The 6,670-nt window shown below is 38.2% G+C and overlaps 1 long non-coding RNA gene across 1 annotated transcript; it reads left to right on the top strand.

Moving 5' to 3' along the window:
* Positions 1-1,380: 1,380 nt before the first annotated feature.
* LOC105446871 lies at positions 1,381-4,106 on the top strand. The gene is made up of 3 exons (XR_004063861.1): positions 1,381-1,651; positions 2,840-2,984; positions 3,960-4,106. It is a non-coding gene; the product is annotated as an uncharacterized LOC105446871 (long non-coding RNA).
* Positions 4,107-6,670: the final 2,564 nt, after the last annotated feature.

Below are 6,670 nucleotides of genomic sequence, written 5' to 3'. Positions count from 1 at the left end.
GAGAGAGAGAGAGAGAGAGAGAGAGAAAGGTAAAGGGAGAGAGAGAGGAGGGTGAAATAAAGAAAGGAGGGGGGGAAAAGAAAGTCGGAAAGAGATATTCTGCAGAGCAGAGAGTGTGTGAGAGAGAGAGAGTGTGTGTGTGTGTGTGTGTGTTGGATGGGCATATTTAAACGTTAAAAGGTCTGATTAAGAAAATTGCAAAAAATAGAGCAATTAACCATTCAAATGTAAATGACCATGCATGTGCATCTGTATAAGAAATTCTCTGGATGTCAACTGACAAATATGGTCGAGATGTGTGTTTCTTGGGATTCTTTTTTTTTCTTCATTTATCTAATTTTACTTTACAAAATGGAAATGCTCATCAACAGTTGAATGGCCAGATGCCCAATTTTGCTTATTATTTTTTCCAGAGCACATTTATTGTTGAATGGCTAAGCTCAATCCAATTGCATATCAACTTGAAGAAGATTAGTTGATTTTTTATTTTGATAGGCCTATGTGAAAAATAAGTTTGTATCAGATATTTATTTGAAAATCTGAATTATAAAAGGCGTCCACTTTTTTGCTTTTGAGTGTATTATACAGTGCGTCCTAGAAAAAAGGAAACCGAGAATTATCGATGTTTTCTCATAACTTAATCACAATTATAATTAATAAATGACACATATTTGGAAAGCTTCGATCCTCCTCTTTCATTTGGTGCAACTCATATAAGTCATATCTCACGCATGAGTGATTAAAAGCAATTTGAAGAGAGGAAACCAAAAAGTCATTTGGCGGGAGGTATCTGAATTTTAAGAGACAATCACATTTCTAGAAAGTTCAATTTCTGCCCTTTCATATGACACCTCAATCAGGAAAAATGAGCCAAGAATAACAAAGTTCCGTTTGTTTAAAGTAATGCTTGCATTTCCATAATTTGATCGAACGAGTTCGTTTTCACTGGCTGCCTGCCGTATCAACGAACAGAGTTGACAAAAGACTTAATCGTTTCGTTGACGATCAGCCATGCACAAAGAAGACGAAAGACCTGATGCATGGCTGAAACGTAGTTAAGTCTTTTGAGTGAGGGTATATACCGATGTCTAAAAAAATGTATATTTTCGCTTTGAGATTTCGCTTTGTAGGTGCCTTTTTTTCTTCAGAAAGTGCCCTTTTTTCCTGGTGGTGCCCCCCCCCCCTCCCCCCCCCCCCCCACTTTGGAAGTCGCTTGGCGGCCCGCCCCTGCAACAAGTGTCATTTAGTTTTGCACCGCTTTTCCTTCAACGCTATGATTTTGTTCGAACGTGTGTTTTGAGAAACTGAACTGGCGCCACCACGATCAACTCAAGAAAAGAAAAAAAAAAAAATATTTCCAGATATCATCAAAACAAAACCGGAGTTACCATAACGAAAATAATCTTCAAGGAGGTTAAAAGTCAGGTACGTGTTTATTGTTTTCTTAATCAATAAATCGTAATTCCATGACCCTTGTTATAAAGTGAGTGTACGTGTTGAATGAGTGTTTGAGGACGGGATTCGACCATATTCGACGCTCTGAGTCGAGTTTCAACAGAAAGCGGCGCGTCAACGTAAAGTTTGGTATAAAAAATAATGTTGCTGTGATCGGTTTTGTGATAATTGGTAGCCTGATAATCATATCACGATGGTATGTACAAAAGCATCTAGAACTACATAACGCAATACAGTCTGTACTTTATACATGCTTTATTATAATATTAAAGGTTTCGTGGACGTAAGTTTATGGCTTCAGCGCTTTGCTGTGATCATACATGGCTAATTTTCCTTTGATATGGCTTGGGATACGGATAGTTCAAATGTGAATATGTTAAAATAGCTGTAAAACTCAGCACTGAAGGTATCTTAAGGTGGAAAGGGTGGATTGGGGCGATTGTGAACGAATCAAAACGGATAAGAACGAATCGGAACGATCCGAAGCAATTTTATAAACGAACATGGTAGGACGTTTGATTTTTGTTTAGTTTACTAAAAGCCGCTACGGTTAGGCTGGAGCTTTATAAACACACGAGTAGAGGTGTCTTAAATCTGCATTTGCAACTCTCAAACCAGGTGTAGTGAATGACTTCGTGGGAGAAAATTATTCCTGAATGTTTTAAGCGCCTAAGACCTCAAGGCTTTAAATAAAGCCAAGGTAGTAATACTACTTTGTAGGCGCCTGAATACGCCCTGCGATGGATGGATTCTTCTTCTGTCAGTCGGGTGACGCTAGCTGCGCTGCTGTGGCCCGTATTTGGACACCTACTCCCTGGACATCCACCCCAGGATAACCATCCCCAGTCAACAACCCTCTAGGACAACTACCCCCCCCCCCCAGGGCAGCCACCCTCTAGGACGACTACTCCCCAGTAAACTAACCGAACAGCTACCCCCATACAACTACCCCCTATGACAACTACCCCCTAAGAAAACTACCCCCTAGCGTAGTTGTACTGGGGTAGTTGTCCTAGAGGATGGTTTTCTTAGGGGGTAGTTGTCTGGGGGGGGGGGGGGTTGTTGTCCGGTTGGTAGTTGTCCGGGGGATAGTTGTCCTAGGGGGTAGTTGTCCTAGGGGTTAGTTTTCTGGGGGTAGTTGTCCCAGGGGTAGTCATCCTAGAGGGTAGTTGACTGGGGTGGTAATATCCTGGCGGTGGATGTCCAGGGGTAAGGTGTCCTTGAACCGCTGTGGCCATCACAAGTTCATGCCATCCTTTTTTGTGTACTGTACTGCTGCTCTTGTAGCTTCTGATAGCTTTTCCCCTAGGATGGATACGTGTGCAATATAATGTAGCTATTATTATTAAGTGAATCAACATGTGATGTGCTTTCTTTTTAACAGTCGTCGTTCTTGATAAGTCTCGTGGCATGTCTTCTGATATTACGTAACGTATCGGGTGACGTTTGTATTGCCCCTACCGATAGCAACAGTGAATGCCAATGTGACAGTGCCCCACCGCAGCTGCCATCGGCGCCTCGATTTTATCGTAAGTGACCCCCTTACAACTCTACGTGGTATATTAAGAGGACATCCTAACCCTAACCCTAACCCTAAACCTAACCCTAATGTCTACTTAATGAATCATTTTTTTCACTCCAAATGTCCCTCTGATGACGCCTTTAGTAAAATTACATATATAGGGAGAGATATATTTTAAAAACCGTTTAGAGGACGTTTTTACGTTTTATTTCTCATAGAAGGCCCAATTTTTGTTATATATATATATATCTCTCTCTATATTACTAAAGGCGTCATGGGAAGGACATTTGGAGTGAAAAAATGAGTCATTAAGTAGACATTAGGGTGAGGGTTAGGGTTAATGTCCACTTAATGTACCATGTAGGGTTATATAGATATATATATATATATATATATATATATATATATATATATATATATATATATATTTATTTACATGTTTATGAATTTTGAATTCACTATCTGAAGAAACAAAATCGAAACCGGTCATAGTGAAGAAGTGAACTCTCAGGGATTTTTATTTCAATTGTTTTAATTATCATTTATATGTACAGTGTATTATTATTTCTTTTATAAGGTTACTAAAAACTCACATCTTCATTCAGACATTTAAATGCTTATTTTATTGGAGGAGCTCGCGCCTTTGAATGTTATCTGAAACAGATATATGGCGCCATACAAATGCTGTTCATCATCATCATCATCATCATAATTTAGTAGTATTATCATCATCATCACCATCATCGTTTTCGATATTATCATTTTTATTATTAATATTATTATGACTACTATTCTTCTTATTATTATTTTTCTTATTATTATAATTAGTAGTAGTAGCAGTAATGTTATTATTATTATTATTATTATCATTATCATCATTATTATTATTATTATTATTAGTATCAGTAATATTATCATTATTATTAAATCATAAATCAGTGTAGTGCTATCATTTATATATTATTTTAATTTTTCTCTTCAGCTTCAATTCCTAATTGTGGAAACTCTAACTGTGATTCTTGGACGCAGGAATGTGATAACTCCACGATGACTTGTGGATGTCGATTTGACCCGAACAATTCTGATGAGGAAAACTGTCGAGGTATCTTGGTATAAATCTATGTATAGTGAAGATAGAGAAAACAGGAAACATATTCAGCATGTTGCGTTACCCCGCGTGGGGCATCGAGCAGAGCCATCTATACACAGAGTTTGGCCAACTTAGAGGAGCATATTTTGTCTACATCAATAACCCACTACTTAATATAATGGCCAAATTTAAACTGATTGAATCTTTGCGCTGCATAAAACATACGACCATTCGGTACAAGGATCTGAAAATCGGACTATAACCTAGGTTATTGCAATAACTCATGTCGATGCGACAGCTAATGGGCGTTATTTTCCCACAAAAAGCAATTTTCAAACCCTTTTGTTTTAAGGGAGTTCTAAATAAGTTTTGTATTTCAAATGCCGTTGGAATTTAGCCTTTTCATTTCTTGGACCTGCAAATGGGACATAGTACCTTCAAGAGCCATGGTATTCAGAAATTCATTTTCCGGTATATACAATACAATACAATACAATGAACATTTAGGGCGCCATTCCCATAAGGCTCAGAGCGGGGTTCTTGGGGTTCTTACAATATATAAATCCATATCGTCTTGTTGGACCTTATATTAAGGGAATTCCCGGCAAATTTCATAGTAGCGATTGTTCTTGTTTACTTAACATGAGAAGCTCGGCCAAGTATTCTGATAAGTTATCAGTATTTATATAAAAATCAGACCCAGGTCTGGAGTATATTGTCGGTGGGGGGGGGGGGGGGGGGGGTTCTTGGGGTTCTTGCACTGTGCCTCGCTTAAATTCGTTTATGATCGAGAAAAAAGTAGGAGGCTCGGCTCAATTTTTTTTAGGGGGAGGGGGGCAGCCTCCATGCACCTCCCTAGATTCGCAGCAGCTAAGAATACACCACTGCCACTTTTTTTTTCTACAATTTATTCGCACCTGATAAGGCATTTTGTTTACTTTATGATAAATTAAATTATGATATTGATAGTGAAATGATTATGATATGGAGGTCGTAACCGGTTGAAAACAAAAGCTGAGGTTATGAGATAAGGAACCACCATTCCAAAGGTTGTCTTTCATATATCAATATAAGATAAACAAATCACAATATGCGCTCCCAAAGATAACTATTAAAAAACGCTTCTTAATTTTTAGCAATAGTTCTCATTTAGGTTTTCGCAAGGTTTTTTTTCACACGGGAACGGATAAACAAGTTACATTAAAAGGAGAAGGAAAAAAATCCATAATAGGTTGGAAAGGCTGATGTTTATTTGTTTCAACACGCTGCCGTTTTACAGATTCTTATGTAAAAGTATTTTTATTAACATGTTTATAGAGTGATATGACCACGCAGTAATAATGACATCAAACAGTAGTTTGAAAATTCGTTTTCCATCAGCCAGGATATACCTGTATGCATGGTTGACGTAGTAAATGGGCTTTATAGTGTGTGTGGTGGGGGGGGGGGCACTAAAATCGTAATAGAACGAAAGGAAGACCAAACCACACCCGTCTTCAATAATATTCTCACCATCGGATCGTATTAAAAGTAAGAGAAGAATATAACCCATTATACAACACCTACGTGGATCCTTGTCATTTGATTGGAGGATTGTTGGTCACATGATATTCAATAGATGTTATATTGCACGGTCGTGCATTTTTGGTTATATGCGCCGTGCATTTTTGGTTATATGCAGACTGCGTACCTCTCAGCCTTGCGCGCGCGTATCCCTGCGTGTATCTGACGCGAAGGCAATCTGAATGTAACCGAGAAGGCTTGACTCTAACTTCAATTTATCTTTAATATAGGAGTAAAGCATAATTTGTTGATTAACGTTCTATTAGATCTTCTTCGATGTTGTATAATACAAATAATGAATGTTTTTCATTCGTTCAATATTCGCACTATTGAACTCATAACCATTTATTATGTGTATACTGTTTACCGAACTCTTTCATTCCCTTAGGCTTAATACATAAACCATCGGGCTTCCATAGGCAATGAGAAACAAATTGAATTTTTGACTCGTTTTCTTTTAAATTTCTAGATCCCTGCTTTGATAGATGCAATAGGTCTACAGATCTTTGTGTAAAAACACATCAAGGGTTTTTATGCCAGGCCAACGCGAATATAGGTGAGAAATGCCTTTGTGTATATTTGATTGACTATTAAATATGTAGTTTCACTAGTGACGTAAACAGACCTTGCTATGGTGGTCCATATAGTCTACCAAATTCTTCACAAACCTATGTAACGACATCACTATATTGCGAAATGTGTGTTACGACGCCCTATGTTACGACGCCCTTACGTTAGGTTTCCCTTTTGTAAGGCCGCCCCTATGTTAAGACGTGCAAATGTTACGATGCCCCTACGTTACGACGCCATTATGTCACGACGCCCTTATATTACGTCACCCTATGTTACGATATCCCTATATTACGACTCCCTTATGTTACGACACCACTATGTTGCGACGCCCCGTTGTTACAACGCTCTTTCGACACCCCCATGTTACCCCTGTGTTCGTTAACGTCAATATACATTACATCTTTATCATTACTATATTTAATTCATTCAAGGTCTCTTCACTTTATACTCTCTGATGGAATATTAAT

Source organism: Strongylocentrotus purpuratus, unplaced genomic scaffold (genome assembly GCF_000002235.5).
Source record: "Strongylocentrotus purpuratus isolate Spur 01 unplaced genomic scaffold, Spur_5.0 spur5_scaffold_13, whole genome shotgun sequence".
Classification (NCBI taxonomy): Eukaryota; Metazoa; Echinodermata; class Echinoidea; order Camarodonta; family Strongylocentrotidae; genus Strongylocentrotus; species Strongylocentrotus purpuratus.
The sequence above is the reverse complement of the archived record's forward strand: the minus strand, read 5'-3'. Positions and strand labels throughout refer to the sequence as shown.